Source organism: Balearica regulorum, chromosome 5 (genome assembly GCF_011004875.1).
Source record: "Balearica regulorum gibbericeps isolate bBalReg1 chromosome 5, bBalReg1.pri, whole genome shotgun sequence".
Classification (NCBI taxonomy): Eukaryota; Metazoa; Chordata; class Aves; order Gruiformes; family Gruidae; genus Balearica; species Balearica regulorum.
The window spans coordinates 6,137,307-6,151,755 of NC_046188.1; the positions used below are offsets into that span (position 1 = coordinate 6,137,307).

General features: G+C 48.2%; 1 long non-coding RNA gene across 1 annotated transcript in view; it reads left to right on the forward strand.

The window, feature by feature from the left end:
- Positions 1-12,060: 12,060 nt before the first annotated feature.
- Positions 12,061-14,449, forward strand: part of LOC142601970 (uncharacterized) — a 70,144-nt gene continuing 67,755 nt past the window's right edge. Inside the window, exon 1 of the long non-coding RNA XR_012835531.1 lies at positions 12,061-12,106. This is a non-coding gene — a long non-coding RNA (uncharacterized LOC142601970). The remainder of the gene's footprint in view (positions 12,107-14,449) is intronic.

Genomic DNA, 14,449 nt, shown 5'->3' on the forward strand with positions numbered 1-14,449 from the left:
AGGACGGAGTCTGTCTGCTCCCATTGCAGGAGTCCTGACTCAAAGGAGGGAGAAAGCAGAGATGCAAAGGGGACTTGCTCTGCTGGGAAAAGATCTTTTTGGTGGTGGGACAGTATGGTGACTTGTTGGGCAGAACAGTTCAGTGCTTCTCAGGCTTCACCCCTTTGAGGCTGGGCTGCAGGTTTGAAAGGAAATTAGGCAGCAGGGAGCCTCCCAGCAGTGGTGCAAAGGAGGTAGGGACAGGAGCAGGAGCAGTGAGAGAAAAAAGGGAAGCAGTGAAAATGAAAAAGATAAGCTAAATTATTCCTGTGGATAGTTTTGGGGCACTTGTTTGTGTGAGGATCCAGCCAGAGACATGCCTCAGCAGATGCTTTGCACTGTGCTCTCCAGCCTCTCTGCCGTCTCAGCAGTACCTCCTGCAAGCTGTAGAGAAAAGAACCTATTTCATCCCAAGGAACAGGTGATTCATCTCTCAACGAGGCTCCTTGTGTGTCTCCCAGACACCCCACTGGAGTGTGGATGCAGCAAGACTGGGGGTCAGCCCCATCTCTTCCAAAGCCAACCCTCAGGTTGTTGTATCCAGCCGGGAACACAACGATGTTTTGCAACAGTCTGAGAGCAATTAGGGGTGAGGACACCAAGGAACATGCTCAACACTGGATTGCTCTATGCTGGGGCAGGGGAGGTGTTTATAACAAAACCCCAGCTTGGGTGAGAGCCATTTGCTTGCAAGGGGAGGGGAGGGAAGCCTTGGAATATCGAAGAGTATCATAGATTTTCTATTTGCCTCGCAAAACAAAAAAACAGCCCTCTCCCACTGTGTTTCCACAGCTACACAGATATAAACATACAAATTCCAAGGTTGTTTCTGATGGATTTCTTTAGTGCTCAGAACAGGCTCTTTCCGGAGTCGAAGCATTGCTAAGGAAGGCTCGTTCCAGCAGGAGTGCCCTTAACAGCGCTATTTATTGAGGCAGGGCCTTTATTTTGCGATGAGCTGTACTGAGCTGGAAAACACGGGGGTTTGTGATTTCAGGGACTAATCTGCTTGTTCAAACTGTGGCAGGGAAAGCAGATATTCAGGGCAATTTTAATGGCTGGAGCAGCTGGGTCGTAAATAACCCATGTAGAACTGAGTCTAATTTTTTCCTGAACAGGATGCTCCCGCAGATGTGCCAATTAATCACAGTGATCAGTGTTTCTGTACAAGCATTTCCAGATAAATTGAAATGATGGGTTCTTGCTCTTTCAAGAGATCAAATCAGAAATTCAGTCTGGAGGCTTAACACTTAGTCAATACTTCCCCAGAAACAGAGGATACTGAAAGAGAGAAATTATGATGTGGGAAATGTCTCCTGGACTTGCAGTCCAAAGGCTGCAGCTGGGATTTCTTGGAAATATCTTTGCAGTTGCCATGGCATTTATTGTGCCTATAAAAGGTCTTCCAGGTGATGCTCTTTGGCGTTAGAAGTACTAAGTACAAAGGGAAGCAGGTTAATTGAATTTCTTTGAAAGACGAAACACAAGAGGACCCAGGCTGATAAGGAATTGTAGTATTTCCACAAAGAGGCTGCCAGCTGAGCATCTCAAAACTCACTTATGCCACAGATGCCCTTGTGCACTGCTGCCTGAGCACTGAGTTCCGAAATTTGCTGTCGGTAGGTAGACAGAGAAGAAGATAATGTTGCAGAAGTGGCTGTTTTTCTCTGCATATCTCCATGAAAACTACCTCAGAGGGGGCTGCTGGACCCTGCCAAGGATGGCCACATAGCAGGCTTGAGGCTGAGCATGAGCAGGCAGGGATGCCACATGCTGGGTGTAAGGGGTTGGCTGTAGGGACAGATTACCCAGAGAAGCTGTGGATGCCCCCTCCCTGGAAGTGTTCAAGGCCAGGTTGGATGGGACTTTGGGCAACCTGGGCTAGTGGAGGGTGTCCCTGCCCATGGCAGGGGGGTTGGAACTAGATGGGCTTTAAGGTCCCTTCCAACCCAAACCATTCTGTGATTCTATGATTCATACCTTCTAATGAGCTAGTCAGTGCTGCTGGACTATGTGCTGCTTGGCAGACAACAATCCAGTTCAATGCCACCTGGATTAATGCTGTCTGCTCTGTGTTATCATGTCCTGGAGCACCAGACTTGACTGCTCAAGCCATGTTGCTCCAGCCCTCAACCTTGCACAGACACATGCCTTGGGCTCTGCACTGAGCTACCTCCAGCATGGGCTTTGCACGAGTCTGTTGGGATCTAGGGTGGTTTGGAGTGGAACTGGCTGTGCGGTGTCTTGTTCTGCTGTCTGGTTTTGGGATGCTCCTTCTCCTGAGTGCATTGAGGCTGTGTGGCTTTCGGGTGTGAGCTGCCTTGGCACAGCGGTTTGGTTATCAACAGGGACTGGTGATACTGGGGAGGAAAGCAGCGCAGAGACATCATTGCTGCAAGAGTTATCTTGGAACCTGGGAGAAATTTTACTGCTTTTATCCATGCTTCTTTTATCTGAACCATCCTGGGAGACCGTGGAGTAGTTTCTGGAGTCCAGACTTTGCTGATCAGGGGATGCTGCATATCCAAGCTATGAGGGAGCAAAGATGCCACCCTCGGTCTTGGGATCAATCCTGAAGTCTGCTCCTGACTGGAGAAGAGGCTGCTTTGCTTTGGGTGAGTTGGTTGCAGTCTTTGCTGCAGTCGCCTCCTCTGTCAAACACTGGGCTGCTCGGGGAGCACCGCTGCATGTGAAGGGGCTGGAGGGAGGCTTGGACCATTGCTTGGGAGCTTCCCTATCCTGCCCACCCACTGTGGCCCGTCAGTTTAATCTTGTCAGGCAGTGATTGCCTCCCTCCGGGACTGATCGTATCATGCAACCATGCGTCACCCAGGCAGGTTAGGATTTATTAGCGTGCTGGTCTCTCCAAGAGGCCGTATTTTACAAGCCTGACTCAGGGAAAGGAGAGGAGAAATTTCTCTTCTCCTTAGTTGTGAGTCCACCCACAGGAGGTTGCAGCAAGGCAGGGGTAGGGGACATGGATCCCATCCTGAAGGCACCTCCTCAGCTGGGTCCCCAGCCCCACAGCTGGAATGGGAATCTGAGGAAAGCAAATTTCTGCCCAAGGTGCCTTTACTGTCCTGAATGTCTGGGCCACATCTGCACCCTCACCCCACATCAAGCCCTGCTCCTGAAAGGAATAGGTGTGCAGTCCTTGTGGGCACCTGTTGGGGTTGCAGGTGTGGGATTTTGGCCTGACTGTCAGCTTCTAAGAAGCAGAAGACCTGTGGTTAGTGGCACAAGAAACAGGGAGCTCCCATTACTGTTTGCCCTGTGCTACGTCCCTGCTGCTCTGGGATGCAGCAGATGAAGTAATGTGTGCCTGGATAACCCTGGGTATAAAGCAGACCAATGTGGGTGAATTAGCATGTGGATTGAAGAGAGCAGTAAATAATCCCTACACAAAAGTGTGGCTTGGTGTTTTTTTACATGCTAGTTTTTTTCTTTAGAAGACCAATAATCACATCAATGCTTGGGGTTTTCTGTCCTGCTGAGAGCCATCAGTTTTGATTAGCACATTAAGTGCCTGCTGAAATTAAAATTATCAGCAGTTAAAAGATGACCTGAATGATGAGATAAGATAGAAACCTTCTAAGCAAAAGCATCTTTGTGAATGAAATGAGGTGGAGAAAAGTCATTTTTCTCCCAGGAGCACGTGCAGGACTCTGCCTGTATTTATTGCTTCTTCCCTTTTCTGCTCCTTGTCTTTCTGTGGTGACCCTCATGTCATTTGGCTGCCACCAGACTCCAGATGTACATTTTCACAGCCATTAATTGAATATTGACATGTGACAAATGCTTCATGGTGAAGCTGTCCTGCCTTGACCCTCCACCTGACTTAAAGGAGAGAAGTGCAAGAAGTGAAATATCTCATTACCAGAGTGAAGGTAATCCTTCACGTTGGCCAAGAGGAGCCTCGCAAGCAGCCTGTCGGGCTCCCACACGAGGGCCAGGTCCTCTGCCGCTGCCGGAGATGTGGGAGGCCCTTTTGTGGCTTCTCTGGAGGTGAGAACGTCAAGAAGGGGCAATTACGTCCAATTGCTGCAGCCCGCGTTGGGTAGGTTAGCCCCGTGGGCGACGTTGCTGAGCTGGCAGTGAGCGGTGGGTCACGTCACTGCTTGCTCATTGCTGGCCTCAGTTTTAACTTGTTCAATCCCCATGGCCGTGAGCAAGATGAGAGGGTTTCACGGGCACGGTGCATGCCAGAGCTGCACCATCTCTGCCCAGCCGCTGGCTAAGCGGGAGCATACGAGGTTCCGTGAGCTTGCCAGGATGCTGGTGAGATCGTTCCACTTCTTCATGATTGCTACTGTTCAATTTCTGTAGCTCTGTATTTCCAGTTCGAATGTCTTCAAGCCCAAACCTGCAGCCGTGTGACGTGATTCTGCCTCTGCCAGTCAGAAGAGGCTCCAATACTGGAAAATGTCTCTTCTTGCAATAGTTACGGGCCTCAGCGTCGGCACCTTTGAACTGTCTGTTGCATTAGGCGAGCAGATTGACTTTCTAACCTCACTCAAGACTGGCTTTTCCCATTTTTAGTGCTCTTCCCTGAAGCATTTACAGCTTTTCAACTTTCTTTTTGAAGTGAGAACCCCAGGCATGGATATGTTTTCCCAGAAGCAAATGGTGAATGGGCTGTTCTCCCTCTCGGCACCCCACACATATCCCCATCCCAGGACCCTGTTTGCTCTTGCACTTCAGCAAGAGGAGCTCAGGGAACACCACCAGTCACCAGCCAGGCCCGTGTCTAGTGGTTCAGTGGAAATTAAACACTATTGTATTAGGTCTGGCTGAGATGGAGTTAAGTCAACCCACCACAACTATTTAATTTTCATAGGTCTGAGGCTATGCTTTCTTCTCGTGATGATGTTCAAAGAAACGGTCCTCCAATCTGTAGGTATTATCTCTATTCTTCTGTCATTGATCCTGGCTTTGAATTGAGCCACATCATTAAAAGAAAAACATCCCACTGACTTCAGTGGGAGAAGAGCCCAGCTGACACGTTTGTGTCCGACAATGCCGGGGTAGGTTTGGTGATGCTGTATTACATTACTGACCCTAAAGTGTCTCTCTCATCTTACAGGCAGCGATATAGACTGAGCCGAGTCTGAAACTTGATTAATGAGAACATACACTACAGGAAAACTACTTCAGCATTTGCAAGAAGACAGACAGCCTCAGGCATTTTGTGGCTTTTGACAGCTGGGAGCCATGAATGTCTGTTGTCTTTTTTTTAAAAAAAAAAAAAAAAACCCTGTAGAATGAACACATTCAGCAAACCGGGGGGGGAGGGGGGGGGGGGGGGAGAAAAAAAAGGAAAGAAAACATTACTCCCGGCTGGGGTGAGAAAAATCAAGTCTATCAGTGAGATTTTCTCGGTGGCTAAAAGGCAGCTTCCTGGGTTTTGATGTTGGTGGATTCATTCTCTGCATTCCTCCTTTCTTTCTTTAGATAGCTGGTTAAATTCTTCTTTTTGGGGGGTCTTCTTTCAGGAAAGACATTTGAGCTATGCTGCAGATGGAGAATTTGCAGCCAAATTCCCCTGGGAGCACAAGGCATGGACTGGGGTGCTTGCAGTAAGCAGGACACTTTCTGGAGAGCCCAGAGAGGTTGGTAGGAGTGAGATCCCCTTTTGAGATCCAGAGGAACCATGGTGGGTACAAAGCAGGAATTTGGGAGTACTGACCCAGATTCACTGTGTGGGATGAGAAGGATGACTTCTGGCTTCCATCTGAAAGGAGGGGGTCCATGGTATTTGCAACTCAGCATCATTGCTGCTGGTTGCTCACACAGCCAGACAGATGCTGCTGCGCTGGTTTCATCAGGTCGCTGGTCTTTGCAGTCAGGAATGCAAGAAAAATAATTTATGGAATGAAAATATAGTTATGGAGAGTATGACACATAGTGCATGGTGAATGTATTGTGCAGGTTGGAGATGGCCAACAGATTGTGTATTTGGCATGTCTGCTTTAAAATTAATCATGTGTTTGAGTGATATCCTGGTTGGGGATGCTTTCCCGAGTTTGGGACATAAAATGCAACTTTAGGGAAGACTTTCTTAATCCAACAAATAAATCTGTTGCAGGCGTATGAGTGTTTTCTGTTGTTTTTCATGGAGCTCTTTATAGCTTTCAGATGGGACACTCCCAGCTTCCTCCAGAAATTTCACTTGCAGTGAGTTGAACTTTTGGTCAGCGCTGAAAATCCATGAAGAATATCAAGATGTTCAGGGCCCCAGATACAAAAGCCAAGAAGTACTAGTGATACTTAGTAGTGATTACATTTGTTTCCTTTCCATAGGAAAGGATTGCTTTCTGTGTTAAAAGAAGTGCATTTCTTACAGAGCAGGCAGCATGACAGATGACCATATTAATAATATAGGATTTTTTCTCTAAGATGTGGGAATGAGCTAGAGACTCTCCTCCTCTTCCCTTACAAAAGGGGAAATAGAGGCGAATTTATAAAGATAGACTGCAGTGCATGATGGCTGCAGAACACACGACTGATCGCTCCGTGTATGGATACTATATTATTAGGTCTCATTAATAGATGCCTGAGGTCCCTTATGTCCCCAGCCTGGGGACAGGTCCCTCCGCTGCTGTGATTTGCTGTGCCTCCTGCAGACGCCGGTTCTGCTGTCAGCCGGACACCACTCCTGAAGGTCTTTTTAGTACCTGCAGTTGACTTTCAAGACTACATTCCTGTTTTCTCCAAGGTCTGTGGGATGTGTGTGTGGGTTTGAGGCGACCGATCCCTTGACCCAGACAGCACTTGTGGCAGTGAAGTCTTCGCTGACTGCTCAGGCATAGTGCAAGAAAAGTCGGGTCAGAGGCTTTGCACAGCGAGCGGGAGGCAGAGGAGAGCTGGCAGGGCTGGGAGCGGGAGGCTGAGATCGTAATTTTCTTCCTCTGATCTGCCTTGCTTGTAAATAGGCATTTCCAGCACGTGAGAGTGGTCTGCACATCAGATACATCAGCTGTATGCCGGTTCCCCCAGGAGTGGGTTCAAAGTAAAGGCAATGCTTCATCAGAAAGCTAATTGAGGAACTGAGTCTGAAGTCTGGTTGCAGAATAACCTGTTTTCTCTATCTTATTTGATTTTATTTCAGCTTGCCCAGAAAACTCCGGTCTGTGCATCCACGTGCCAGCTATGTTCGCTTCCCTATGGCACCACACAGCTTGCTGCAAATTATCGAGACGATGCTCACAGCTGCACTTTCTTGTTATCCTTTGGTTACTCATATTTAATATTTGTAATAACCTGTGTTGGGTTTTCTGCAGTTGTAGCCATGCATTTCACTGGCAAAAGCCAACGTTGTTTAAAGGCAATTTTTTTTTTTTTCCCCCCATTCTGGGACAGAGATTTTGCTGCATATATATCAATATGATAGCTTGCAGTGTTCTGGCAAGCTGGAGAAAGGAGATAAGAATGAAAGAAATGCTACATTTCATGACCCAGTGGCTTATACTGTGTGTGCTTCACTGTGGACATTTAACAATCACGAGAGAAGGTCTTCTATGCCCCTTAAAATATCCACATCTTTAATGTAAATGAATCAGAACCATTTTTTCATGGTTGGGTCATGCGACTGCAGTCAGAGGGGATAACAGTGGATATATTGTATGTACGGATGAAAAGAGAGAGCCCCGACGCTGGAGCAGACAATTAGTACAGAGCGATATAACGAGGAGACAGCTAACTAGCCCCGTGTGTTTTATTTCTGTGTTACATTTGGTTTCTTTTCTGAATTCCTCTGAAATGAGAGGTGACATGGGCAGGTCAGTAGGGTGCTGAGCCCAGGGCTGGGAGCGGGATCTGTTCTCAGCACTGCCGCTACCTTACTGGGTGATTTTAGGTACATCTTTTCCCTCTGTTTCCACTCTAGCTTTTCTCTCTCACCCAGCCATACTATAAGGGCGTTGGGGCACGGATCATCTGTCCCCATCCCGTTGCTCAGTGCCTGGGACCATGAGGTTTTGCTCTCCTCTCTGTTATTTCTGTAATATAATCATTATGAGAGTCCTGACTCAGGCAAGCAGATAAATTGGGGGGGTGGGTGGTGTTAAGACTGGTGCAGGTGTCTAAGGAGAAACGGAACGGGACTCAGGTGTCCGTCCTTACAGACCTGAGGCTGCCTCTCCACCCCAAGCCAGGTTCACTGGTTACTGGTTATGGATGGGCAGGTTGGGTTAGATTTTGGATAGCTTCCCTGTGTGGTCAGGATCTACCCCTCTGAGTGAGGATCTTGCCATTTGCATTTAGAGACATTGTGTCAGTACTCAGTGCTATGGAGCAAACCCAGAAATGCAGTGGAGGGAAGGAGCCCCCCAGCCCCATTGCTCCTGGGTGGAGGTGACACTTGCAGGGCTTCTGCCCCAAACACAGCATGGACCTTTTGCCTGGACAGGGACATGCCACAAGGAATGGAAATACAGTGATAAAAATATGAAATCCAGACAAATGCCGTTCTTGGAGGAGGGAGTGGTAGACCCCACTGGTCCAGACAAGGTGGTTGCTGCCTTGGTTTGTATCCCATCCCACACCCCACAGGGGTGCTGATCTCCTGCAGTTCCCTGTGTGGCCTTCTGTGCTTTCAGGAGCTTGCTAGGTGCCTTAAGAAGGGCAAAGAATTTTTGCTCAAGGTCATGCTTTCAGTGCGACAGCAGGAGAAGCTGTGTAAATGAAAGGTTTGCATAAGAAATGGGAAAGGTAGAGCCAGCCTGGAAAGGACTTTTTTTTTTTTTTCCCCTGGGCAGCTCACCTGCTTTTCACAAAGGAGATTTGTCTGTCTGTGGTGATGAGTGTGGCAGGGCCAAATCCATGGGACATCTGGGGCCAGCTTTTTATGTCAGGGATAGGTAAGAGGCTCTAAAGTATGCTGATGGTATTATGGAGCTGTGTGTGAATTTTCATTATGCCCTGCATGGATTTCATGCTATCAGTGTGCGTGGCTGAGATGCACATGCAGCCCTCCAGCATACTGATGAGCCTGTGACATTAGTATTCAGCGCCAAAAGCCGGAGCTGTTAGACGAGGAAAAATGGTGTGAAGGGGAGAACTGATAAATGATTAGGCTGTATTATAATATTGGCAGCGCTGACCCAGCTCCCTCGCAAAGGAGATTTACCAAGTACCAATTTAGAGCCTTAGCACCATAAATAAGCGACTGTGAAGGATCCGTGTGTTTTGGGCGCTAGGTTTGTCACTGGCGAATTTGCAGAGGGAAACACATGATTGACAAGTGGCTGGAAAAATCATCGAGTCACAGGCTCCTCTGTCTGCCTGCACACACATGGTTTCTATTAGCAGGGCACGCAAGCACCCACCCCTACTCGGCAGAGTACTTGGCACAAAGTTAACTTAAAATTAGGCTCAGGCTTAGGTGCTTTTGTTGAACTGGGCCCTAACTACATGATCACATGTAGCACTTTGGGCTAAGAGTGCAAGGGGACTGCTGGCAGCTTGATGCATTCCAGATGTTTCAACTGAAGGTGCAATTGCCCCTTTGCCCTCTGAATTTGGGTTAAATTGCTGGAGCTGGGGTTACCCAAGGTGTTTGATATAAGGGCAGGTGCAGTGTATAGACTGAAGGTTACTGTGCAGGAGTGCCCTGCAGCCGTGGAAGCCACAAACAGCATTCATGGGTAAGGGCAAATTAATTTAAACAGGTGAACAACATTGCTCTGGTTTGTTGTGTTTAACCTTCGCTGCAGTCGATGGTTTATCTAGACCTGTGGATAAACAAAAGAAAAGCCCAGAGGCTAAACCAATGTGATGTTTTTTGTCTAGTTTTCAAACAGAGCTGATTTATAATGGGCACAAAAATATGAGTGTGTGGTTATGCTTTTTAAAAATAAAGACAACATTTGCAATGCATGGAGCACATGACTTAGTCAACTTTTTCTAAGCACTTTTTATGAGAACAACAGTGAGGAACAGCCTCTGTTTTTATGATTAGCTGAAAATGGTTGTGAACGTTTCCTTGACACCAGAAGCAAACGTGAAGCATCATGAATTAATATTTGCAAGGTGGCATTTTGAGGTCTCTGAGCTCAACAGACCTGTAATAAAACAAGGAGCAGTGATCATTATTTTTGTTTGTAAAGCTCAGGGTAGGTAGTGGCTGGGGAGCAATCTCTAAAATTATCTAGTTGCGGTAGATGTAATTGGGGAGCAGGCGTGGGGTTTCCAATAGAGTGGATTTACTCCCTATTGGTGAAGCAGGAGATGGAGAGAGACACACCAGTGATATCTATCACATGCAGCAGACATCTTTGACAGTGATCTGCACTGCGGCAATTTTCTCTTGGCCAGACGATTATTACTTGTCAGCACCAGCTGTTACCTGGAGGATCCCAGTTATCAATTACTTGAGGGCATTATCCCCAACATCGATTATTTTATTAGCTCCCTGATGAATCATTCGTGTTGAACATCTGAGCCTTGGAGACCAACCTCTGCTGGTTGTCATTGAGCCCCAGCCAAAACCAAGTCGTCTGTGGCTTCCCAAGAGGCAGAAGGTTCCCGTGGGTCACCTTCTCCCTTCTTTGGGGGTCTGGAAGGAGCCCTTGCCCCACTGCAGGATGCTCATGGCCACCTCGTCTGGCTCCCTTTTCAGAACCACTGCACAACTTCCAGGCAGGAGGAGGAGAGTGTGACTGTCCCACTGCCCCGAACAGATGGCACGGCAGAGCTGCGCCCCGGCCTCCAACAGCAAACACCAGGCCCTGTTGTTTCCAGGGACCTGAGAAAATAGACGGGTGACACATAGGCAGCTGTAGAAAATGTTCTCCAGACTATGCTTGTGCAATGGATTAAAAAAGGAAGAGGGAAAGGAAAGGAAAGGAAAGGAAAGGAAAGGAAAGGAAAGGAAAGGAAAGGAAAGGAAAGGAAAGGAAAGGAAAGGAAAGGAAAGGAAAGGAAAGGAAAGGAAAGGAAAGGAAAGGAAAGGAAAGGAAAGGAAAGGAAAGGAAAGGAGGGACTAGTTATTCATTTCTGTTTAATGATGAGCAGTTCCTGCGGGGAGCGCTGAGCCAGCAGAGGAGACCGCCTGGAAGCAGTGGATGCACATTGCAGCAAGGTCTCTTCGTTCGCCTTATTTTTAATCCAGGGTCTACAGGAGCTCAGTGCCTCCCTGTTCAGTGCTGCCTGCTCCTAATCAGTGTCCTCAGGCATAAAGGCAGAAAAAAGGACAAATACCACGGGGTGAAACCATTCCCACCTGGTCGTAGCAGATCAGAGCTTGTTGATCTGCCAGCGTGCAACATGATGGCTTTCTGAGCAATGCCACCACCCACAGACCTTGTGCAGCTTGAAGCAGTTGAAGAAGACACCAGGGTCTTGCTGAGCACGGCCACTTGGTACCCACCTCCTTTAAGGCCATCAGGGTAACAAACACCAGATCTTCAAACTATTTAAACCCCCTGCCTTGTTGTAGCTGCAGTGGGTTTGGGAATGATGGTACAAACTGCTCATCCCATACAATGGATGCAGAATAAGCCAGTGCCCGGCACCAGGTCCGAGGAGCAGACACCTGAAAGCAGTCTAGATGGGAGGATTTCCAGTTTGCTTCAGATACCGCAATCAGCTTGCACGCATTTGGCTCCTTCTCAGTATAACATAGCTCTTCAGAGCAGAGAGAAAAGATCCAACAATCTTTGAAACAACAAAGATTAGGAGAAAAAGAGCAAAAACACAGCCTAGGGAGCTTGTCTAAAAAAAAAAAAAACAAACAAAAGGCAGAGAGGAAATGGGAGGCAGTGGATGGTATGTTACACAGTGTGCAAGCCAACAAGCAATATCTGCAGGTCATCCATTCCTCTGAGCCTCGGAGAGGACATAGGTCCTTGAGTTAAATTACAGCCCTCCCTCTCCTCCCAACCTCTATTATTTTGTCTCCAAATGCCCAGCAACAACAGTGACAAAAATAGTTTGCAAAGTCTGACAGAAATCTTGATTTCCCAGAGTTTTGCCAAGCCTTGTTTCGAGTACAAAGTGCTCTGGCTGTTACTCCTCAACTCAGCTTTGACCTTCTGGCTGTTCCATCCCTCCCTGCTCTGACAGAGAGGTAGAAACGTTCAGTATTAACGAGCATGCCACCAGCCCTTCAAAGCCGTCTTCCTAGCTGTGCCCCTTGATTATTATTTTTATTCCTTTTCCTGAATGTGTTGCCTTTAAAGCAAGGTTTTCTTTGGTTTGTAATATTTCACACTTAATATTTCCTTCGGGGCTGGAGGGCTGTGGAAAGAGAGCAGTGGGGGAGTGCTGAAAGCAGCCTCTGAAGGGACGTCGTCAGCCTTTGTGGGCAGCCAGGCAGCAGGGAGGGCTCGCTGTCAGCATGCAGCGAGCGCGTCGGGCTCCCACCCTGACGCAAGGATGCGGCATGGAGCAGATTCAGCTCCTTTGGTCATTCTTCATTTTGCAGACGACAGACTAAACTGTCTACAGTGAGGCAATTATCTTAATAAAGATAATTTCAGCTTTCTTGGGGTGATTGAAAAGAGCTCACAGAAATCAAGAATGTTTAGCAGTGACTAATGTTTGCAGTTCGTTTCTGGGAGTATTTATTTACTCGCTGAGCATTGGGATGGGAGTTGCAAAGCGGAAAGCTCTGAGATGCTGTGGGTAAATCAGGGGAATAAGCAGATATCCTCCTGGCTTTGAATTGCAGCTCATTATCCAGCTTGTTGCTGTGCTTGCTCCCCCTGCAGCTTTTTTTCTTATTTTCTTTTTCCTTTTTTTCCTTCCTTGGGATTTTGCTGACAGAGGAAACTACTGTCAGGCCACCTTGGATTTCATGCAGCCGTGCTGGCTCGTGCAGCAGTAGTACAGATGGAGAGGACACTTTTGCTGCTGCACCGAGCGGGCCGGTTGGGTTGGTTTGGCAGAGCTGGAGATCTAATGAGACACTCTCAGCATAATCCCAGACCTAATGAAAGGCAGATGATCTGCCTCAGAGCATGTGGACTTTGATGCTAACAAGGCCAGGTACAGGAGCTGTTGTACGGCGTGATGTACCTCTGTGGCGATTGCCTGCTTTGCTGCCTTCTCTGCAATTTTTGGCTCATTTCTGCCAAGGACACCACTGTCCGTCGTGTGGAGGGTGAGGAACTTCATGAAAGCTTCATTTCAGCTTTCCCCATGACTTGTTTGGATTCAGCCCAATTCCTTTTCCTTAGAAGGGCACGAGGTGGAGAGAGGAGTATCATCTCCTGCAGTCCTGCTGGAGCAGACATGAAGAACAGGAGATAGGGCTAGAGGCAGGGTGCTGCCTGCTCCCGGCCAAACCTGAAGTTCCTCAGATGTGCACAGAGAAGGGAAGATGTGACTGAAGAGGGAGTGACAAATGCACTGAGGTCTTCATCGGCACCTGCCAGACTTGTTCTTTCTTTCCCATTCATGGAATCATGGTAGTATTCAACGTCCAGACCTGGGAGATGGTGTGCCCTGTGTTGCTCAGACAAGTCAGCTCTGCCCCAAAGAGCCTACGTCTTGCCTTGGATAGAATAGCTGTGTGCAGGTTTGTGCGCAAGGCTTTTTAGACATGGGACACCAAAGAGGGAAGAAACTTCTTCAAAAGTATGCAGGCAGCTACGTGACTAATGAACCCAAAGTCTGCGAACAGCCTGGCATCCCTTACCCTAACAGTCTGTAAATCATTATTGGTATTGTTAGGTTCCTGATGAATCTAACTGGGTTCGGCTAGAGTAGAGTTAATTCTCACCAGAAGCCGGGATGGGACACAGCCAGAACAGGTGACCCAAACTAGCCAGAGGGAGTGTTCCCTACCATGTGATGTCACGCCCAATATAAAATGGGGGGGGAGGGGGAGATGCGGCTCCAGGGCGCGTGGCTCGGGGACGGTCCGGCTTCGGGACGGGTCGGAGCTGTACGGTCACTGGGTGAGAAACTGCATTGGGTGTCACCAGTTTTGTGTATTCTGTGAAGTACAGAATTGTTGTTGCTGCCCTCTCCCGTGCTGTCCCAGTAACCTGTCCTTACCCCACCCCCCCCCCCCGAGGCTTTGCCTTTGTCTTCCCATTCTCCTCCCCATCCCGCTGGGGGATGTGACTGCCTGGTGCTCAGCTGGGGCTGGGGCTACAATCCGGCTAGGGGTGCCTGAGTCACTACTGAAAATGGGAATGACGTTCTTTAGTCACACCAACAAGACTCATCTTACCTAATTTGCCCAAGTGTTTAGCAGAAGCAACTTCTCAGAGCTGACTGTGTGACTGGTGGAGAGGGACACATGGCTAGAAGGTGATTTTGCTCTTCCCAGGATGGGTGTCGAGGTTAGGACAGACACCTTACCTGCTAGAGAGGCTTGGCTCTGCCCTTTGATTGTGAAGGAGCCTTGAAGACTTCAACCATCTCTAAGTTGGGTGTCTAGTGTAAGGCATGCAGCTTGTAG